The following is a 23,859-nucleotide window of genomic DNA, read 5'->3' as shown; positions in this document are numbered from 1 at the left end:
ATATCAAGCTCTTATAGTAACATGAATGCAGTCAATTACTCCAATTACATTTGGGACCTGTCCTATTCCCTAACGTTGGTCTCATTAAATCTCAGCATACCATTCCATAAGAATGGCTCTTGGAAACCTAAATTGGCTCATTAATCAGTCACCACAATCTGCAGATAGGATAAGGTGGATTCTGGGTAGAATCTACTTGACATTATGGAGACTTTCTGTGCAGATTTTGTGGCAATCACCAACATAACAGCTACTTGTATTTATTTGTGATATTATTTGGAAAGCAAACTCTATTCCCACTCATCCTATATGTCATAGTTGGTTTGAAGACAGAGGTAGGACATACATGCAAGAAATCACTCAACAAAACAAAACCACAAATTGAAGATAAATACAGTCTGGACACTAGAATCAAACTAGAACCTATGGAACAGAAAACCACAAAATGATGTAGTGCAAGACACAAACTCACATAACACCAGACAAGGGAGCACAGAGAACAAAGGACTATGTACACAAGGAGCACACCTGGAAGTGATAATGAGAGGGCAGGGCAACAAAGGAGGCAGAGGTGGAAACACTAATGAGAGGGCAGAGAAAAGGGAGGAGGCAGGAGCCAAAACAGGCACAGAGCCTTATGCTAAAAGTGCATATGGCAGAGAAACAGACATCACAAAACAGCAGGAAACCATGAAACAGGGCAAAAGTGGGGAATGGAAACATGGAAAATGACATTCTGTTGGCTCTGGGAAGGCTTCTGGCAAACCTTCAGGTGACTCAGGAGGGCAAAGCTGTTTTCAACAAACAATCTATATGGTGGGGTTGGGGAGTTGTTAACTTCAATTGGGCACATCATTAGGCAGTGTAAGGAATACTTCAAGGAACTTCTCAATCCCACCAGCACATCTTCTACAGAGGATGTATGGGGACTCCAGGGAGGGCTTGTCTTGTGTTGATCATCTGGGCAGAGGTGGCCGATGTAGTTAGAAAACTCCTTGGTAGTGGATGAGGTCCACCCTGAGTTCCTCAAGGGTCTTAATGTTGTAGGACTGCCCTGTCTGACATGTCTTTGCAAAATCACATGAACATCCGGTGCAGTGCCTCTGGATTGGCAGACAGGAGTGGTGGTTCCCCTTTTTAAGAAGAGAGATTGGAGGCTGTGTTTTAATTATAGGGGGATCACACTCATCAGCCTCTCCGTTCTGTGCAGGGGTAATTATAATTAGGGGTAATTAATCCTGGTCATGGCACAAAGGACCAACACTTTATCCTCACAAGGATCCTGGAGGGTCCATGGGACTTTGCTCAGCCAGTTCACATGTGCTAAGCGCTAGTGTGTTTGGCAATAACAGAATGATAGATTGACAAAACACATCTAGATGCTTACATGGGGCTGTTGCTTCTTGCTGGGGTGTACAGATCCTGTAATGGGGGGAAAAAATGTCTTTTTGCATTTTTCCTATCTATATGGGTAAAAGTGACCTGTAACAGCACAGATGCCACTATAGATAATAATGTTAATTTAAAAATAAAGACACAATCCATTTTAGTTAGTGTGCTCGGATTAGTGTATCAGACTTAAATAATACCCTTACTCCTTTTCTTCACTGCATGAAATTCACTAGTGTATTCAATTTTTTTTTTTTTTTTTTGAAAACAAGTAGTATATTGTGACATGAAGAGTCAAACAAATCGAAAACAGTGTTTTACATGGATTTAACTACATACTAATTGAGGTGAGAAGCAATATTGCATGATTAGCTAATGTTCTTTATGTACTTTTTAGGTTTACTATGAAAATAAACAAGGTTGTGGGTTTGATTCCCACTGTGGGTGACTGTCTGTGAGGAGTTGGTGTGTTCTCCCTGTGTCTGCGTGGGTTTCCTCCAGGTGACTGTCTGTGAGGAGTTGGTGTGTTCTCCCCGTGTTCGCCTGGGTTTCCTCCGGGTGCTCCGGTTTCCTCCCACAGTCCAAAACCACACGTTGGTAAGTGGATTGGCGACTTAAAAGTGTCTGTAGGAGTGAGTGTGTGAGTGAATGTGTGTGTCTGTTTTGCCCTGTGAAGGACTGGCACCCCCTCCAGAGTGTATTCCCACCTTGCGCCCAATGATTCCAGATAGGCTCTGGACCCACCGTGACCCTGAACTGGATAAGCGGTTACAGATAATGAATGTATGAATAAAAATAATATTTATCACACAAGAGTATACATGTTACTCTGTATTCTGTTCACAGAGAGAGAAACCAGAGGTTCACTCTCCTTAGTACTTCCTTAGATATTTATACCTATTCGCAGGTTTTTTTTGTTTGTTTGTTTGTTTTTTTCTATGTGGCCTTTGTCTATAATGGTCAGTGATTGATTAGCTGTGCCTTCTTGATTAAAGCTCTGGCTACTTCTATTTCTTTCAGCTATACCGAGGAAGCACTACATGCAATGGGGCTTAAATAACCAATCTGTAATATATTTATTGTGACCAAATCATTAAATATCCAAGGTGTGTCATTAGAGATTAACGGAATGTGTTAAGCTGAAGTACTGTTGTCTGCATGAGCAGTGCTGAAGCCATTATATTCTCTTTGAGAAGTACACAGTGCAGAGGATAGTTTTATGTGTGCCCCTTGCCTGTGATCCCTCCCTCTGTATTTGCCATGAGCAAAATATAACCCCTGACACATATTGCATGTTGCAGGCAAATAAATAAATAAATACAAATAAATAAATAAATAAATAAATAAATACATAAATAAATAGAGATTAAATTAGTTTCTACACATCCTAAAAAAACCTTGCCATCTGTCTAAAAGTTCAATGACCAAAGAAAATGTAAAACTAGCATAAATAATGTCAGAGTCTCTGAAAGATAGAACTTGAAGAGGCAGAGGTGGCTACATTTCTCCTCAACAGGTAAGCACATGTCAAGCAGGTGTCTCTCCTGGAATAGGGAGACCACATGATTATTTAGCATATAAACAAGCAAAACATATGAACAAGCTAACAGATAATTTATGTCCATCCTACATTGCACTGCACAGAGGTAAAGGGAGGAAGTGTTTAATGATGTGGTGATCCCTGTGTCAGTAAATAAAATACCCACAGACCAGCATGTTTGAAGGGCCGGTGTTTAGGAAATAAACTCTTGTGCTGACTTTTTGCCAAAAGCATTATGCAGACAGGCCCAACACGAAATGGGTTAATGTTTAACAATGTGATTAGGCTAGCCCAGTGCCAGTTTATGGGCCGGACAGAAAATAAAAAGTGTCAGAACTGTCAGCCCAAAACACATGTCTGCCCATTGGGAAAATGCCCGATATGCCAGATAGCCAGTCTGGTACTAGGTCACAGCGGAGTCTGCATTCTGCAAGCTGAAGGAGTCCCTCACTGCCACCAGTCTCAGAAACCCTTATTCCAGCATCCCTTTATCATACAGGGAGATGGCCTTAAAAGTCTAGTGCCAGGACTGCATGTTAATGCAGATTCCCCAGTCCAAATATCTAGGCTGACTACAACTCCAAAATAAGGAAAGCTCCACCAAAAAAGTTTAGCAACTCAGTTTCTCAAGAGCTTGCTCTGCATTTTAATATCACGCAGCATATGCACATTTCAATACTATTGCTGTGGATTAAGGAGGAATAGGGAGCTGGGAGGCAAGGCAGGCAAAATAGCATGGCCAGAACCTCATGATGAGGCCAGCCACCAGACAGATTTGATAGCATTCACCAACACTATTGACGTTTTACTGTTCATCACCCCAAAATTAGGAAGCATTATGTCTTCCCGGGCCTTTTATTTGGCACTGGACACGGTTACAGTACACTGTTGTAGAACTGCTTCACAATCACACAGTTCATGTCATTATAGTCCGTTATTATTTAATTATATTTAATTTTATAACTTTTCATTTAATCTCATTTTATGCTTTCCCTGATGATTAAATAAGCTGTGTGTGCAACGTGAATGTTAATTGGCAGCTTGTCTCATTAAAGTGGTCATACATTAAAATGTGTAAAGAAAAAAAACCCTAACAATAAATTGTAAATATTTTTGGTTAAGGACAGACCGTGGTATAGACACAGGTCACTTGATACCTTGCCTATTTATTTTTGATATTATGGATTTTAAACTTTTTTTTTTTTTTTTTTTGGTATAGTGTAAATTTTCAGCAAACAAGACAAATGTGATTAGCTACACAAAACCATACTGAAAATGGACCAAATACTCATCACATGAGACATGTAAGTATGTATGTTACTCTGTTTGCCATCCCCAGAAGAGGGAACCAGTAGCAGAAGCAGTTTGGCTTTCTGGTCATTTATTAACACTCGCCAATGCCATCTTTAACACCTAACACATCAGTTATTTTTCTCACTCTTCCTCAAACATATATGTATTTGCCAAGTGATTTTATTTATTAAGTCTGTGCCACTTGGGAAGGGAAGGCCATAGGGAGATTATATGTGGCTTTAGCCTATATGTGGCCTGAGCCTATTATTTTAGCCTTAAACAGGAAGCATTGTTACATAACACTGTATGGTCAACATTGATGAGACATCTTCCATCTAGTCACTAATTTTTTTTTCTAGTAAAATTGTTTGTTATGATGCACCTATGAATGATCAACAGGTATTACTTAACTGAATTTAAATATTTCTACAACAATGTATATATACATATATATATATATATATATATATATATATATATATATATATATTGTCTTCTGGTCTTCTGCTCTATTAGGTGAAATCAGGCTGAGGTTAATGTTCAGGAAAAATATTCAGCCTTGAAGATGATGACTCAAATATTCTACATGTTACAATATTCTTTGCAGATGTTCTGAACCAAGAATAGTAAATGGCATATATCAGTGGGTTAACAAAGGAGTTAATATCTAGTAGCCAGGTCAAAACAGCCCACAATGTCAAAGATGCTTGAAATGACATGGCACAAATATATAATGGTATCCAGCAAGCAAGGTAAACAAAAACCACTGTGCCTAACTTCTTGGCTGCTTTGATTTCAGAGGATCCTGACATTTTATCTCCATGGCAGTTTTTCACAGCTCTGATAGCTTTGGCTTGATGTATTGCCACATTAAATATAATTGAATACAAGATTACTATCAAAATGAAAGGGGCTACAAATGCAACTACAAAGTCAATGATAAACCAAAAAAATTCTATGTGCACAACACACTCCCCATAACAGCGGGTGGAGATATGAAATTGTGAAAAAGTGTCATTAAAGTATAAATACATTATAACATAACACAGACAAAAACACCAGCCAAGAATTATCGACAGCAAGGTTTTATGAAGTGTGATTTGACTGGAATACTGCAGAGGGTCAGTGATAGCAATGAACCTATCAACTGCTATGAGTACCACACTGTACAGAGAGCTATACTTTGAGAGAAAACTTATTATTTGATAAATGTAGCATGCTAATGTTCCAAGATACCAACAGGTGTCCATCACGCTGCTTAGATCCACAGGCATATTAACCAGTCCCACAAGAAGATCAGCCACAGCCAGAGAGAGAATGATCAGGTTGGTTGGAGTGTGGAGCTGCTTGAAGTGAGAGATGGAGATGATCACCAGCAGGTTCAGAAACACAGTGCACACAGGTATACATGAGAGAATGAAGCACAGGAGAAAATATCCAGGGCCATCTAATGCCACTTTTATGCAAGAGACATTATTTTCAGGAAAGCAATATTGAATTGTGATGTTCTGCTTGTAGTCTTGGTCATCCATCTGAAATAAAGTCCAGGCTGAAGAAATGATTCAAAGTTACTTCCCTGTTGTTTTATACATGAGTATAAATCCACCCACTAGTGAATAGTGTAACTCTAACATCATCATGATGTAAAATATTGGTCCAACTGAGACTTATTCATAATTAAGCTCATGCTATTTTTACTTATTTTGCACTGTGAGCAAAACTCTTGGGAAGTCCAGTTATTTGTGTAAATAATTGTATAAAATAGACTGTTATGGAGTCTTTGTGATAAAATAGGTTTTTACGCCTTAGCTCAATCTCAACTAAGCCATAAGATCTGTGGTGCACACTCATAGAATATAGAGTAAACTTTTGTTTTGTCCAAAAATAAATAAATAAATAAAGATGAAAGGCCAGCTGTTGCAGCAGTTAATAATGCTAGCTCCACAAGTAGCACTGTTTCAGAGGTGAAAAAGGTGGTCAATGCAAAGAAACAAATTGATTTGCACAGACAAAGAATAACTGCAGCTGGAGGAGAAATGACTACATTTGCATCTCATCTTCACATTAATTCATTCATTCATTATCTGTAACTGCTTATACAGTTCAGGGTCGTGGTGTGTCTGGAGTCTACCCAGAATCATTGAGTGCAAGGCAGGAATACACCCTGGAGGGGTCGTCCTTCACTGAGCGACACACACACACACATTCACACCTACAGAAACTTTTGAGTCGCCAATCCACCTACCGAGGTGTGTTTTGTGGACCATGGGAGGAAACCGGAGTTTGGGCCGTCTGAGAAAACCCACGCGGACACAGAGAGAACACACCAAACTCCTCACAGACAGTCACCCGGAGCGGGACTCAAATCCACAACTTCCAGGTCTCTGGAGCTGTGTGACTGTGACACTACCTGCTGTGCCACCATGCTGTCCTCATTTTAACATGGCTTCAATAATTTGGGATTTGAGAATGAAAGAAACTTGGACTTGGACTTGGCAGAAGAACCAGGTAATTTTTAACATATATTTTATGTACATTTGAAAAAAAAAAAAAACACCCAATTAATATTGTTTCTTATAATTGTTTATTGAGCTATTTAACTGCCACTGCCTTCTTTTTAGAGAGGAATATGGATGTTGAGGGTGGTCGTGCCACTGAAGACTACCAACTCAGTCCCATCAGTGTCTCTGGTGCCCCAGTTGCCTCCAGCGGCATTTCTGGTGATCCACAGGCCTTCAGCAGTGGTTGTGTTTTCACAGATGCTGTGCTGCAAACACAAGTCAGAACAATTTCAGCAGTTGAAAAGCTATAGATAGGACAGATAGCTGCAGATAGGATAAGGTGGATTCTGGGTAGAATCTACTTGACATAATGGAGATGTTCTGTGCAGATTTGGTGGCAATCACCAACATAACAGCTACTTATATTTATTTGTGATATTAGATACTTATTTCTGGAAAGCAAACTCTATTCCCACTCATCCTATATGTCATAGTTGGTTTGAAGGCAGAGGTAGGACATACATGCAAGAAATCACTCAACAAAACAAAACCACAAATTGAAGATAAATACAGTCTGGACACTAGAATCAAACTAGAACCTATGGAACAGAAAACCACAAAATGATGTAGTGCAAGACACAAACTCGCATAACACCAGACAAGGGAGCACAGAGAACAAAGGACTATGTACACAAGGAGCACACCTGGAAGTGATAATGAGAGGGCAGGGCCACAAAGGAGGCAGAGGTGGAAACACTAATGAGAGGGCAGAGACAAGGGAGGAGGCAGGAGCCAAAACAGGCACAGAGCCTTATGCTAAAAGTGCATATGGCAGAGAAACAGACATCACAAAACAGCAGGAAACCATGAAACAGGGCAAAAGTGGGGAATGGAAACATGGAAAATGACATTCTGTTGGCTCTGGGAAGGCTTCTGGCAAACCTTCAGGTGACTCAGGAGGGCAAAGCTGTTTTCAACAAACAATCTATATGGTGGGGTTGGGGAGTTGTTAACTTCAATTGGGGACATCATTAGGCAGTGTAAGGAATACTTCAAGGAACTTCTCAATCCCACCAGCACATCTTCTACAGAGGATGTATGGGGACTCCAGGGAGGGCTTGTCTTCTGTTGATCATCTGGGCAGAGGTGGCCGATGTAGTTAGAAAACTCCTTGGTAGTGGATGAGGTCCACCCTGAGTTCCTCAAGGGTCTTAATGTTGTAGGACTGCCCTGTCTGACATGTCTTTGCAAAATCACATGAACATCCGGTGCAGTGCCTCTGGATTGGCAGACAGGAGTGGTGGTTCCCCTTTTTAAGAAGAGAGATTGGAGGCTGTGTTTTAATTATAGGGGGATCACACTCATCAGCCTCTCCGTTCTGTGCAGGGGTAATTATAATTAGGGGTAATTAATCCTGGTCATGGCACAAAGGACCAACACTTTATCCTCACAAGGATCCTGGAGGGTCCATGGGACTTTGCTCAGCCAGTTCACATGTGCTAAGCGCTAGTGTGTTCGGCAATAACAGAATGATAGATTGACAAAACACATCTAGATGCTTACATGGGGCTGTTGATTCTTGCTGGGGTGTACAGATCCTGTAATGGGGGGAAAAAATGTCTTTTTGCATTTTTCCTATCTATATGGGTAAAAGTGACCTGTAACAGCACAGATGCCACTATAGATAATAATGTTAATTTAAAAATAAAGACACAATCCATTTTAGTTAGTGTGCTCGGATTAGTGTATCAGACTTAAATAATACCCTTACCCCTTTTCTTCACTGCATGAAATTCACTGTAGTGTATTCAATTTTTTTTTATTGAAAACAAGTAGTATATTGTGACATGAAGAGTCAAACAAATCGAAAACAGTGTTTTACATGGATTTAACTACATACTAATTGAGGTGAGAAGCAATATTGCATGATTAGCTAATGTTCTTTATGTACTTTTTAGGTTTACTATGAAAATAAACAAGGTTGTGGGTTTGATTCCCACTGTGGGTGACTGTCTGTGAGGAGTTGGTGTGTTCTCCCTGTGTCTGCGTGGGTTTCCTCCAGGTGACTGTCTGTGAGGAGTTGGTGTGTTCTCCCCGTGTTCGCCTGGGTTTCCTCCGGGTGCTCCGGTTTCCTCCCACAGTCCAAAATCACACGTTGGTAAGTGGATTGGCGACTTAAAAGTGTCTGTAGGAGTGAGTGTGTGAGTGAATGTGTGTGTCTGTTTTGCCCTGTGAAGGACTGGCACCCCCTCCAGAGTGTATTCCCACCTTGCGCCCAATGATTCCAGATAGGCTCTGGACCCACCATGACCCTGAACTGGATAAGCGGTTACAGATAATGAATGTATGAATAAAAATAATATTTATCACACAAGAGTATACATGTTACTCTGTATTCTGTCCACAGAGAGAGAAACCAGAGGTTCACTCTCCTTAGTACTTCCTTAGATATTTATACCTATTCGCAGGTTTTTTTTGTTTGTTTGTTTGTTTTTTTCTATGTGGCCTTTGTCTATAATGGTCAGTGATTGATTAGCTGTGCCTTCTTGATTAAAGCTCTGGCTACTTCTATTTCTTTCAGCTATACCGAGGAAGCACTACATGCAATGGGGCTTAAATGACCAATCTGTAATATATTTATTGTGACCAAATCATTAAATATCCAAGGTGTGTCATTAGAGATTAACGGAATGTGTTAAGCTGAAGTACTGTTGTCTGCATGAGCAGTGCTGAAGCCATTATATTCTCTTTGAGAAGTACACAGTGCAGAGGATAGTTTTATGTGTGCCCCTTGCCTGTGATCCCTCCCTCTGTATTTGCCATGAGCAAAATATAACCCCTGACACATATTGCATGTTGCAGGCAAATAAATAAATAAATATACATAAATAAATAAATAAATAAATAAATACATAAATAAATAGAGATTAAATTAGTTTCTACACATCCTAAAAAAACCTTGCCATCTGTCTAAAAGTTCAATGACCAAAGAAAATGTAAAACTAGCATAAATAATGTCAGAGTCTCTGAAAGATAGAACTTGAAGAGGCAGAGGTGGCTACATTTCTCCTCAACAGGTAAGCACATGTCAAGCACATGTCAAGCAGGTGTCTCTCCTGGAATAGGGAGACCACATGATTATTTAGCATATAAACAAGCAAAACATATGAACAAGCTAACAGATAATTTATGTCCATCCTACATTGCACTGCACAGAGGTAAAGGGAGGAAGTGTTTAATGATGTGGTGATCCCTGTGTCAGTAAATAAAATACCCACAGACCAGCATGTTTGAAGGGCCGGTGTTTAGGAAATAAACTCTTGTGCTGACTTTTTGCCAAAAGCATTATGCAGACAGGCCCAACACGAAATCGGTTAATGTTTAACAATGTGATTAGGCTAGCCCAGTGCCAGTTTATGGGCCGGACAGAAAATAAAGTGTCAGAACTGTCAGCCCAAAACACATGTCTGCCCATTGGGAAAATGCCCGGTATGCCAGATAGCCAGTGTGGTACTAGGTTCAAGTTCAAGAAGTTTATTGTCATTTCAGCAGTATACAGTTTTTACAGTACACAGTGAAACGAAATAGCGTTCCTCCAGGACCAAGGTGCTACATAAAACAATACACAACATCAAAGTGCAACTAGTACAAAGCTAGTGCAACATAAAACAGTGCATACACATTAAAGAGCAAAAGATATGGCTAAGAAAATACAAAACAATGTCCATACATTACAATACACTACAATGCAATACAAGACAATACAAAACCATAAGTACGGAGAGGTTGAGGGAGAGAGACACTGCAATTTAAAGTGTATTTGTGCTGTAAACGGTAACTGGATGTAACCATAACGTAAACAGGATATGTGTAAAAGGTACACTCATTTACAGTCCAACAGACCAGTGTTTGCGTGAAGAAATGTGTGTGTGTGTGTGCTTCTTCAGTCCAGTCTCTAGATGTTCAGGAGTCTGATAGCATGTGGGAAGAAGCTGTTACGGAGTCTGGATGTGAGGGCTCGAATGCATCGATACCTTTTTCCAGATGGCAGTAGGTTGAGGAGTGAGTGTGAAGGGTGTGTGTGATCTCCCACAATGCTGAGTGCTTTGCGGGTGCAGCGAGTGGTGTAGGTGTCTGTAATGGAGGGAAGAGACACACCGATGATCTTCTCAGCTGTCCTCACGATCCGCTGGAGGGACTTGTGATCTGCCACAGTGTAGTTTCCAAACCAGACAGTGATGCAGCTGGTCATGATGCTCTCGATGACTCCTCTGTAGAAAGTGGTGAGATGAGCCTTCTTCAGCCTTCGCAGAAAGTAGAGGCGTTGCTGGGCTTTCTTTTTGATGTTACTGGTGTTAGTGGACCAGGTGAGATCATCTGCTAGGTGAACACCAAGGAATTTGGTATTCCTGACAATCTCCACAGCAGAGTTGTCGATGTTCAGCGGCGAGTGCTAACCCCTTGTTTTTCTGAAGTCTACAACCATCTCTTTGGTTTTGTCCACGTTCAGAGACAAGTTGTTGACTTCACACCAGTCAGTTAGCCGCTGCACCTCCTCTCTGTATGCTGACTCGTCGTTCTTACTGATGAGACCCACCACAGTCGTGTCATCAGCAAACTTGATGATATGATTTGAGCTGTGCATCGCTGCACAGTCATGGGTCAGCAATGTGAACAGCAGTGGACTGAGCATGCAGCCCTGGGGGGCTCCAGTGTTCAGTGTGATGGTGCTGGAGGTGTTCCTACCGATCCGGACTGACTGAAGTCTCCTAGTCAAGAAGTCCAGGATCCAGCTGCAGTGAGAAGTGTTAAGGCCCAGTATATTCAGCTTCCCGATCAGGTGCTGAGGAATGATGGTGTTGAATGCTGAGCTGAAGTCTATGAACAGCATTCGGGCATATGTGTCCTTCTTATCCAGGTGGGTGAGTGCCAGGTGGAGCGTGGTGGATATGGCATCATCCGTTGAACGGTTAGGACGATACGCAAACTGTAGACGGTCCAGTGTGGGGGGAAGTAGGGTTTTGATGTGCCTCATGACGAGCCTCTCGAAGCACTTTGTGATGACCGGTGTGAGTGCAACGGGACGACAGTCATTGAGGCAGGACACAAAAGAATTCTTAGGTACCGGAACGATGTTGGTGAAGCATGTTGGAACAACGGCGCTGCTAAGAGAGATGTTGAAGATATCAGTGAAGACATCAGCAAGCTGGTCTGCACATTCTCTGAGCACTCTGCCAGGAATGTTGTCTGGTCCAGCAGCTTTCCACGGGTCGACTCTGCATAGAGTTTTCCTCACGTCGGCTGCAGTAAAAGACAGCACCTTGTCGCTGGGAGAAGGGGTGGACGTTCTCACCGTTACGTTGTTCTGTGCCTCAAACCGTGCGTAGAAATGGTTCAGCACGTCTGGTAGGGAAGCATCTCCGTCACAAGCAGGTGGTGTAGTCTTGTAGCTGGTGATGCTCTGGATGCCCTGCCACATGCGCCGAGTGTCTCTACTGCTCTGGAAGTAGCTGTGAATGATCTGGCCGTGTGCACGCTTTGCCTCTCTGGAGAGTTTGGCCCTCGCTGTTCTCAGGGCCGCCTTATCACCTGATTTGAAAACAACGTCTCTAGCCTTCAGCAGCGCACGCACCTCTGCATTCATCCACAGCTTCTGGTTGGAGAGGATGGTGATGGTCTTGGAGATGGTCACATCATCGATGCACTTCTCTATGTAGCTGGTCACTGATGATGCGTACTCCTCCAGGTTGATTTTGTTGCTGTAAGTTGCAGCCTCTCTGAACATGTCCCAGTCAGTGCACTCGAAACAGTCCTGAAGAGTAGAGATTACTTCTGATGGCCAGATTTTCACCTCTTTCAGAACAGGTTTCGATCGCCTGATGATGGGTCTGTATGCAGGGATTAGCATAACAGACATGTGATCTGAGGGTCCGAGGTGGGGGCGGGGCTCTGCCCTGTACGCATCTGGAACATTTGTGTAAACAAGATCCAGCGTGTTCGCTCCTCTCGTAGCAAAGTTCACATACTGGTGGAATTTAGGGAACACTTTATCATTAGCATGATTAAAATCTCCAGCAACAATAAACAGTCCATCCGGATGTGTGTTTTGGAAGTCACTTATGGCCTCGTATAATTCCCCCAGCGCTTGTTTTGTGTTTGCATCGGGAGGGATATAGATTGCGATTAAGTAAACAACGGATAATTCTCGAGGTAAATAAAAAGGTCTATATCTCACAGCGGAGTCTGCATTCTGCAAGCTGAAAGAGTCCCTCACTGCCACCAATCTCAGAACCCTTACTCCAGCATCCCTTTATCATGCAGGGAGATGGCCTTAGAAGTCTAGTGCCAGGACTGCATGTTAATGCAGATTCCCCAACCCAAATATCTAGGCTGACTACAGTTACAAAAAAAGGTAAACTCCACCAAAAAAGTTTAGCAACTCAGTTTCCCCAGAGCTTCCTCTGCATTTTAATATCATGCAGCATATGCACATTTAAAATACTATTGTTGTGGATTAAGGAGGAATAGGGAACTGGGAGGCAAGGCAAGCAAAATAGCATGGCCAGAGCCTCATGATGAGGCCAGCCACCAGACAGATTTGATAGCATTCACCAACACTACTGATGTTTTAGTGTTCATCACCCCAATATTAGGAAGCATTATGCCTTCCCAGGCCTTTTATTTGGCACTGGACATGATTACAGTACACTGTTGTAGAACTGCTTCACAATCACGCAGTTCATGTCATTATAGTCCGTTATTTATTTAAGTACATTTAATTTTATAACCTTTCATTTAATCTCATTTTATGCTTTCCCTGATGATTAAATGAGCTGTGTGTGCAACATGAATGTTAATTGGCAGCTTGTCTCATTAAAGTGGTCATACATTAAAATGTGTAAAGAAAAAAACCCCTAACAATAAATTGTAAATATTTTTGGTTAGGGACAGACCGTGGTATAGACATAGGTCACTTGATACCTTGCCTATTTATTTTTGATATTACGGATTTTAAACATTTTTTTGTATAGTGTACATTTTCAGCAAACAAGACAAATGTGATTAGCTACACAAAACAATACTGAAAATGGACCAAATAATCATCACATGAGACATGTAAGTATGTATGTTACTCTGTTTGCCATCCCCAGAAGAGGGGACCAGTAGCAGAAGCAGTTTGGCTTTCTGGCCATTTATTAACACTCGCCAATGCCATCTTTAACACCTCACATCTTTAACACATCAGTTATTTTTCTCACTCTTCCTCAAACATATATGTATTTGCCAAGTGATTTTATTTATTAAGTCTGTGCCACTTGGGAAGGGAAGGTCACAGGGAGATTATATGTGGCCTTAGCCTACATGTGGCCTGAGCCTATTATTTTAGCCTTAAACATGAAGCATTGTTAACACTGTATGCTCAACATTAATGAGACATCGTCCATCTAGTCACTAATTTTTTTTTCTAGTAAAACTGTTTGTTATGATGCATCTATGAATGATCAACAGGTATTACTTAACTGAATTTAGAGATTTCTACAACAATGTATATATATATATATATATATAATATATATATATATATATATATATAAAGTGTGTGTGTGTGTGCATACATTGCTGTAGAAATCTCAAAATTTTATGTATATATATATATATATATATATTAGCTTAATGTTAATGTTCAGGAAATAAATTTATCCTTGAAGATGACGATTGAAATATTCTGCATGTTACAATATACTTTATAGATGCCCTGAACCACAAATAGAAAATGGCATATATAAGTGGGTTTAAAAAGGAGTTAAAATCTAATAGCAAGGTCAAAACAGTCCACACTATCAAAGGTGCTTGAAATGACATGGCACAAATATATAATGGTATCCAGCAAGCAAGGTAAACAAAAACCACTGTGCCTAATTTTTTGGCTGCTTTGATTTCAGAAGACCTTGACATTTTATCTCCATGGTTGTTTGAGGTGCAATTTTTCACAGCTCTGACAGCTTTGGCTTGATGTATTGCCACTTTGAAAACAACTGAATACATGATTAATATAAAACAGCAAGGAGCTAGAAATGCAACGACAAAGTCAATCACAAACCAAAAAAATTCTATGTGCACAATACACTCTCCATAACAGTGAGTTGAGATCTTAGATTGTAAAAATGTGTCATTAAAATATAAATACATGATGACATAACACAGACAAAAAGACCAGCCAAGAATTATGGCCAGCAAAGTTTTATGAATTGTGATTTGACTGGAATACTGCAGAGGGTTTGTGATAGCAATGTACCTATCAACTGCTATGAGTATCACACTGTACAGAGAGCCAAACTTTGAGAGAAAACTGATCATTTGATAAATGTAGCATGCTAATGTTCCAAGATACCAACAGGTGTCCATCATGCTGCTTAGATCCACAGGCATATTAACCAGTCCCACAAGAAGATCAGCCACAGCCAGAGAGAGGATGATCAGGTTGGTTGGAGTGTGGAGCTGCTTGAAGTGAGAGATGGAGATGATCACCAGCAGGTTCAGAAACACAGTGCACCCAGATATACATGAGAGAATGAAGCACAGAAGAAAATATCTAGGTCCATCTAATGCCACTTTTATGCAAGACACATTGCTTTCAGGAAAGCAATATTGAATTGTAATATTTTCCATATATTCTTGGTCATCCATCTAAAATAGAGAGGGGGCTGAAGAATCTGAAATTATTCAGAAGCTTGATGTCTCTGTTGTTTTATATATGAGCATGAATCCTCCCACTAGTGGATAGTGCAACCCTAACATCATCATGACGTACAATCTTGAAGGCCAAACAAGGCCAAAATATCTGTTGTGCACACTGATAGAATATAGAGTAAAATAACTTTTTGGTTAGACCACAAGCTTTGAGTTGTCCGTCCTATTTAATAAATGCTAAAATAAAATGTTTGGAAATACATCAAAAAAAGTAAATATACAAGCACTGGATGTAGGGATATTGATGATATATCAATAAGTAAAATGCCATGCTGTCACGCCCTTGTCCTGTCGTGTCTGTTTTCCCTCTGTTTGTTATTGTTCGTGTCTCCGCCCTTGTCCTTGTCAGTGTCAATTGTAATCCGTCCCCCTCGTTATCTGTTGCAGGTGTCCGTTGTCTGTGTTTGGTATTTAAGTTCTCATATGTCACTTCCTGATTATCGGTCATTTGTTTTGTTTCCTATGTCTTGTTGTTTTGTAGTCTCTGTTTTCCGCTGTCTCTCCGTCCTCATTTCCTTTGTTTTATAATCCTAGTCAGTCTTTGTTTTGCCATCCTTGTTGTAAATAAAAGTCTTTGTTTTTTAGTATTTGCGTCCGCCTCCTTCAGTCCGCCCCGCGATCCTGACACATGCTATGCAAATAATTTAAATATTTAATTGAAAATAGTACAGCAAATACATTTCAAAAGTTGAAATGTGTATTTTTTAAAAATGCAGATAGCAGGAAAATATAATCAGATATTTAATCAGATTCCAGGAAAAACATATTTATATTTATTTATTTATTTAGCAGCTGGCTAGTGACAGGACTGCATTTAAAAAGCATCTCACAGCCTTTGAGGAGTAAAATGTGGAGTTAATGTGGTCCACCATGTACACAGGTCTATAATTCACATTCAAGAATAAAGTTTCACACTTCTTTTTCTTAATATTTCAACTGCTCCCTCCCATCACGGGTGGCCACATTGGATCAACCGAGATTTTATGCCAGATGCCCTCCTGAGTATTTGTGGAAACGCTCTACAGCTAAACAACCATCAACTGTATCAAAAACAAATACATTTCCATTGAGTCTCCCTCACAGATTTTTTGAAGAGAGACCAGATTTATCACTAGTCATAAAAAAAATCTTTCATTTTATTTTTCATTCTTCAGTCTACAGATATTTTAAGTGCAAGAGTTCCAGAATAAAGGGTATTGTGAATTTATAGGAGTCGTACTGACCAGATTGCTACCTGCTCTCTCTATGTGGCTTTGGCTGTTCCGGGTATGCGTATAGGGTTTTGCCCAAAATCAGTGCCCTGTTGAATTGAATTGAATATGTATTTACATAGTGAGCAATGTAGGGAATATAGTAGCTGAACATTTGGAACAAGCCTCCCCTTTATATATGATGAAAGTACTTTGGAAAGGGCCCTTCTGGAACCCATTGAGAATTAACTGATCAACTAAAGGATTTGCAGCTCAGAAAAGAAGCCTTAACATGAGAGTTTACGAGAGGAGCCTGGGGCAATTTTCCACCATCTTATAAAATATTACTTCAATAAAAGTAGAAGTCCTTGTTGTAGATCTCCACTTGAGTAAAAGTACAAAAGTATCAAAAGTAAAAGTTCCATGATGTTTTGTGTTTCTACATTTACATTTACATTTATGCATTTGGCAGAAGCTTTTATCCAAAGCGACTTATAGAAGAGGATCTAACATGCAAACTACACGACAATTTATACAAATTACCTTACATTGAGTGCAATATGCCAGGAAGTAATAAGTGCATTAAAGAAAGACTTTCACTACAAGAGATACTGTCGGAAGAGCTGGGTCTTCAATGATTTATTGAATGCAGAGAGGGTTCCTGTTGCTCTGATAATGCTTGGAAGCTCGTTCCACCAGTGGGGTACCAGAGATGAGAATAGCCTCAACTGACCTGTACCGGGGATTGGCCGTGTTAGTTGGTGCTCCTTTGAGGAATGGAGAGGGCGGGCGCTAACATGTGGTTTTAAGAGTCTATTGAGGTAGATGGGAGCAGAGCCAGTGAATACTCTGAAGGCCATCATTAGTGACTTAAATTTGATGCGAGCAGCTAAGGGTAGCCAATGCAGCTTGACTAATAGGGGCGTGACATGTGCTCTTTTAGGCTGGTTGAAACCAGGTGTGCTGCAGCATTCTGGATCATCTGTAGCGGTCTCACAGCACAGGCCGGAAGACCTGTCAGAAGGGCGTTGCAATAGTCCAGACGGGAGATTACTAACGTCTGAACAAGGAGCTGTATTGCATGTTGAGTTCAATATGGCCTAATCTTCCTTATGTTGAATAGGGAGAAGCGGCACGATCGAGCTACAGTGGTAACGTGATCTGCAAAGGTCAGCTGGTCATCGACCATGACACCTAGGTTTCTTACAACCTTATAAGTCACTGATAGGGACTCTAGCTTGATGCTGATGTTGTGGAGAATAGCTTGCTTGGCTGGGAGGACCAGCAGTTCAGTTTTTGATGTGTTTCTAATGTCGTATAATCATTTTTGTAACAAGACTTATGCTTAATCAATACATTGTATGTGAAAAGACTCTAGGGTCACTGTTGGTTCCCAAGTCTTTTAATAGAATGTAATTAATCTGACATAGATGAACACAGCAGAAATTGCCAGGTTAAATACAATAATGTATACATACACCCATGGTACTGCCTCTCCGAACCAACAGAGGTCGCCGTCTCCTGATAATTAATCCCAATTTATGCTACTGTGTTGAACTTATGCCATTGGCAGTGTGGCCTAAGAAATGTTACTTTTCGCATCTACACAGACAACAACAACTGTGACTTGTTTGCAGGCAGAAGAACATGGCCCAAGGTGCTTAAGTCAAGAAGTACAGTAATATTAACTCCTCTACACTATAGTCCCTAAATAGTGAACTTTAAATATTCATAAAACTAATACAAATTAATTTTACAGTTTGGCACTGTACTTGTAGATTGACGTAGACACCATTGTACAAGTATTAACTTTTACAATGGCATAGGACACTGGAATAACATAGTTTTTTGGTCATTTATAAACACTAGGCAAGCTTTGGAAATATGTTTCCTGCTCCTGTAGCTCTCCCTATTACATGGTGCCAGTAAGGCTAGGTACAGCCTTAGTAACCAGGGAGTCCAGTGTGGATTTATGGTTGTTGATGGTAAAGGGTAAGGTAGAATTGTAAAGCTGGCTTGGGTGGGGGTGGATCTGGGACAACGATTTCACTGTTGAGATTTCTGGAGGAGTTTAGGGCTTAATTTCTTTGAAATAATGATGAGGGGAGGTGCCTACCTGATGATCCCTCTGAAGAGCTAGTGATGCAGTGGTTAGTTTGAGTACTCATGTACTGGGGTCAATGAGTAACTGTAGCTGTTAAGGAAAGCTGGTTGCTGATCGGAAAATAAACAGCCACAGAAATCATAGTATTGAGTTGTGGGTTCATAAGATAAATTTTGTGGCTGCTGGTAGGAAGAGGAAGAGGAAGTGTGGTGGGTCCTATTTGAAGCTCTGATTGATAAGCATATCATATTTTACATCTTATTCTGTGTATGATTATAAGTACTGTACTGATATTTGGGTTTTGGTATATTTCTTTTGGTTTTGACCTCGCTTCACGTATTGTGTTTAATAAACCTCCAACTGACTCTCACCCTGATTTGTGACATATATAGATCCATAAACTTGAATGTATGAATGAATAGTGCTTACTGTTGACTCAAATACAAATACTAAACAGTACAAATCAGTTTGATAATTCATATTGCTCCTAAGGACTGAAAGTGATCACTTACAGTATCAAATTCACACAAGAGTTGATAAAAAAAAGTCTGCCTTTGGTATAATTGGTTTTGGGCAGAGAAACATTTTCACTTGTTTTAGTGTGGCAACTGTGTTTGTTCATCTTCTATCAACCGTGCTGCTGTGTGTCATGTGGAGCAGAAACATTGGTTCATGTTATGGTTTTATTTGCATGTAAACCAAAAGGAACTGCAGATTTAAAATGTAGTGGAGTAAAAGGTAAGATATTTGACTTTGAAGTGTAGTGGAGTTAAAATAAAAAGTCACCCAAAATGGAAATATTTCAGTAAGGTTTTGGTGGTGTGTCACCTCATCGCCCTAAAGGAACAGGCCACACCTGAAACAGTAGCTGTAAAACACACATATGCTGATAGCGTTTAATACTTTATCATATTGTCTTCATAATATGAGTGCCCAAGACAATGAAAACCTGATGATTATTGAACATGAGATCAATGACCTCAGGAACAGTGTGTACACAGTACACAGCAATTTCACGAGTGTTAAATCATCACTATTAGTGTTAACTTAACACTGAGAGTGTTAAATTATTACATTAACAGTGTTAATTTAACACTGGTGAATTTGCTGTATAAGAAGTTGGATTGGATAAGCAGTCACAGACAGTGAATGAATGAATGAAACACACAGACTGGAAGCTCAAGCAAATGTATGACATCACTTAATGCATATATATTCATCATTATATGGTCTTAACTGTAATGTATGTATATATATATATATATATATATATATTATTGTATAAGGTAGATGCAGGTTTTTTGAGTTCTAATATATATTTGGTTTATCAATAACATAACTCTCAAAACTATGAATCAAAACTTTTTTTTTTAAACAACATGATAACAATACAATTTCCTTGTTTTCAGGCCTTATTGCTTTGTTGCTAGTATATCCAAATACATATTTAACAAAATTGTAACGGTGACTTTTACTGATTGTGTTATTTGTAAAGAAGTAAATATGTATTGTAGGCATAAGTAAATGAGGCATAATGGTAAAAGTATTATTTACAATAAATTTAAAACTGAAAATTAAAAGCCTTGATGCCTCTGGACTGGCTTTGCTGAATACCAATGAAGGCTCATCATAACTCAGATCTATACTGGCCTGCAACTGTAAAAAAAAACAAAAAAAAAAACTGTAGTCTACATTTCTACAAGACTTCAATAAAATTAATTAATAAACCTGACATGGCTTAGAATTTAGCTGCTAAACTTAGCAGTATATTTTCTTGTTTTGTAAAGTTACACAAAGTCCTCTCCAGTGTTGTTAATTGGATGTGTAATACCCATTTTAAACACTACTGTCAGCATTAAAGATTTGTCCTCTAAGCATCCCTCTGTCTGTTCTTTTTTAGCTCAGGCCACTGTTTAATTATTATAACTGATCACAAAATATTACTTAGCTTTTAGAAATATAGCTTATTAAAATATCACTTTTACTATTTATATTGTTTATTTTATGAAGATTAACATAATATATGAATGATTACCAGGTTGTCCTTATTGCTTAATGTAAAGAATTTCGCACAAATTTATAGAAAGAATATTTTAATAGCGCAATATAATATGAAGTGGCCAATGTTCTTTTAGACGGAATCAGTCTGAGGTTAATGTTCAGGAAACTAGTTCAGCCTTGATGATGATGATTCAAATATTCTACATGTTACAATATTCTTTACAGAATCTCTGAACCACGAATAGAAAATGGCATACATCAGTGGGTTCAGAAAGGAGTTCATGTCTATTAGCCACGCAAAAACAGCACACACAGTCAAAGGTACATCAACTGACACAGTGCTTATATAATTTGGTATCCAACAAGCAAGGAAGACAAAAATTATTGTGCCTAATTTCTTGGCTGCTTTGATTTCAGAAGACCTTAATATTTTCGCCCCATGGTTTTTTGACGGACAGTTTTTCACAGCTCTGATAGCTTTGGCTTGATGTATTGCCACTTTAAAAACAACTGAATACAAGACTAATATAAAAGAGCAAGGGGCTAGAAATGCAACAACACGGTCAATGACAACCCAAGAATATTTCACATAGACAACACACTCTCCATAGCAGCTGGTGAATAGCTTAGATGGTACAAAACAGTCATTGAAGTATAAAAACATGATGACATAGCACAGACAAAAAGACCAACCAATAATTATGGACAGTAAGGTATTACGAAGTGTGATTTGACTGGAATACTTCAGAGGGTCAGTTATAGCAATGAACCTATCAATTGCTATTAGTATCACACTGTACAGAGAGCCATACTTTGACACAGAACCGAGTATTTGACAAATGTAACATAGTAATGAACCAAGATACCAACAGGAGTCCAACACGCCGCTTAGATCAATAGGCATATTAATCAATCCCACAAGAAGATCAGCTACAGACAGAGAGAGGAGGATAAGGTTGGTTGGAGTCTGGAGCTGCTTGAAGTGAGAGATGGAGATGATCACCAGCAGGTTCAGAAACACAGTGCACACAGATACACATGAGAGAATGGAACACAGAATCAAATATCCAGGGCCTTCATTGGCCTCTTTTATACACGATGCATTATTGTCCGGAAAGCAGTATTGAATTGTGATGTTGTGCCTGTAGTGTTGGTCGTCCATCTGAAATAGAGACAGAGTTGAAGAATTTGAAATGATTCAGAGAGTTAACTTCTCTGTTTTATACATGAGCATAAACCCACCCACTACTGGATAGTGTAACCTTAACAACATCATGACATACAGTGTTGGGTCAGCTGAGACTAGTTCAGAGTGGTAGAAATGTTAAGAAACAGTTGAAAGTTAATGCCATAGATGCATATTATCTTATTTTTTAAACAAAGCAAAACAATATTTACCATGTATATTGCAGCCCACCATGGGGTCAGGTGATATAACTGGCTTTTAAAGGCCTTGGATCATATGCAGTAAGGCCAGAAGTTCTGCAGTGCACACTCAGAACAGAATAAAGGTTAGATTATATTTTTTGTCAGTCCACATGAATGTTTGCAGTCTTGTTAATAGATGAGATGATTTAAAAAAATATATAGAGATACTAACCCTAAACATTTGAGAAAAGAATAATTAAACTAGTAATGCCATGATATGCAATTCATTTAAACCATTTAAATGGATGTATTAGTGGGCATAAAAAAAATGAGTAAAATAAATACATTATAGTCATAAATAATAAAACTGGTAAATATTTTATACACTACAAATCTGTTTAACTTCATGTGTGTATGTACGTGTGTGTAAATGTGTGTTTCACCGCTTGAATTGAGTTAAATGAGAAGAACAAATTACTGTGTGCAAAAACAGTGGCTAATAAAGTGATTCTTATTCTAAAACTGGCTGGTAGTGATCTTTATGCCTTTTAGGTTTCACTAAATTAAAAAGCAAGTTTTTGTTCTGGAAATCACTGCATTGTCTGTGAACACACTTTGCCATTGCATCCAATCCAAAAAGCTAATTAATAAGCACAACTGTTAGACAATAAACCATACATACACAGAACAAAAGAATGATGCCAGCTTCTCTGGACCCCTTCTCATTTAAAATGAACTGACAGAAAGTGTAAATTGTTCTTGTGTTTAGACTTGTTGCCCTGTGAAGGACTGGCGCCCCCTCCAGGGTGTATTCCCGCCTTGCGCCCAATGATTCCAGGTAGGCTCTGGACCCACCGCGACCCTGAATTGGATAAGGGTTACAGATAATGATAAAAAATGTTAAGACTTGGTGGATGCCCCATCTTGGGAGATTGTGAGGAGTGTTCTCACAGTAGTGTATTTTTCCTGTGTATTTTTGGTTTCCTCTGAGTGCTAGGGTTTGCTTTCACAGTCTAAAAACATACCTTGGTAGGTTGACTAGACATGTTAAATTGAAAATAAGCAGTGGTTATTTCATTCATTAATTTACTCATTGTTTGTAACTGCCTATACAGTTCAGGTGTGGGTGTTCCAAAGCCTACCTGAAATCACTGGGCACAAGCCAGGAAAACACTGTGGAGAGGGCAACAGTACATTGTAGGCCACTAAACACAAACTTAAGTAATTATAAATTACAGTGAGAATCATGTTATACAGAGACCCAGCGTGACTGAACGTACCAATAAGACAACTCCCACCACCCCCAATCCCCAATTTCTGCTGGAACAGGTTGTACACTTCAGGGTAGGCTTTACTTCAGAATTTGGAGAATTTTTGTGCAGATTTGATGGCATTCACAAACACAACCACCACTGAGGTCTACTACTGATTGCAGGCATTTCTGTGTTCTGAACATAGTGATCTTAGAGTCATGTAAAACTTCTTCAGAGCAATTAATATCATATTATTTAGTTTCATTTCAATTCATTCCATGCTCTCCTCTGGAGATAAAGAGGAATACTGGCTCCTCACATATCTACATTTAACCATTACAATGTTCATAAAGTAGAGTGTAAAAAATGGTTTAATTCTTGATGATACATTGTAAATGTGTGTAGCTTAGGGACAGACACTGTATAGACACAGGTCTCAATACCATTTACTTTTTTTTTTAAATTTATT

At 39.4% G+C, this 23,859-nt stretch overlaps 2 long non-coding RNA genes across 2 annotated transcripts; both read left to right on the top strand.

The window, feature by feature from the left end:
• Positions 1-633: 633 nt before the first annotated feature.
• On the top strand, positions 634-2,196 carry LOC136674397 (uncharacterized). The gene is made up of 3 exons (XR_010796052.1): positions 634-772; positions 1,787-1,986; positions 2,066-2,196. It is a non-coding gene; the product is annotated as an uncharacterized lncRNA (long non-coding RNA).
• A 5,336-nt stretch (positions 2,197-7,532) lies between these two features.
• LOC136674546 (uncharacterized) lies at positions 7,533-9,060 on the top strand. Its single transcript, XR_010796062.1, has 3 exons — positions 7,533-7,671; positions 8,682-8,881; positions 8,961-9,060. It is a non-coding gene; the product is annotated as an uncharacterized lncRNA (long non-coding RNA).
• The last annotated feature ends 14,799 nt before the right edge of the window (positions 9,061-23,859 follow it).

This window comes from Hoplias malabaricus, chromosome 18 (assembly GCF_029633855.1).
Source record: "Hoplias malabaricus isolate fHopMal1 chromosome 18, fHopMal1.hap1, whole genome shotgun sequence".
Lineage (NCBI taxonomy): Eukaryota > Metazoa > Chordata > Actinopteri > Characiformes > Erythrinidae > Hoplias > Hoplias malabaricus.
Note: the sequence above shows the minus strand (reverse complement) of the source record. Positions and strands in the feature narration are given on the sequence as shown.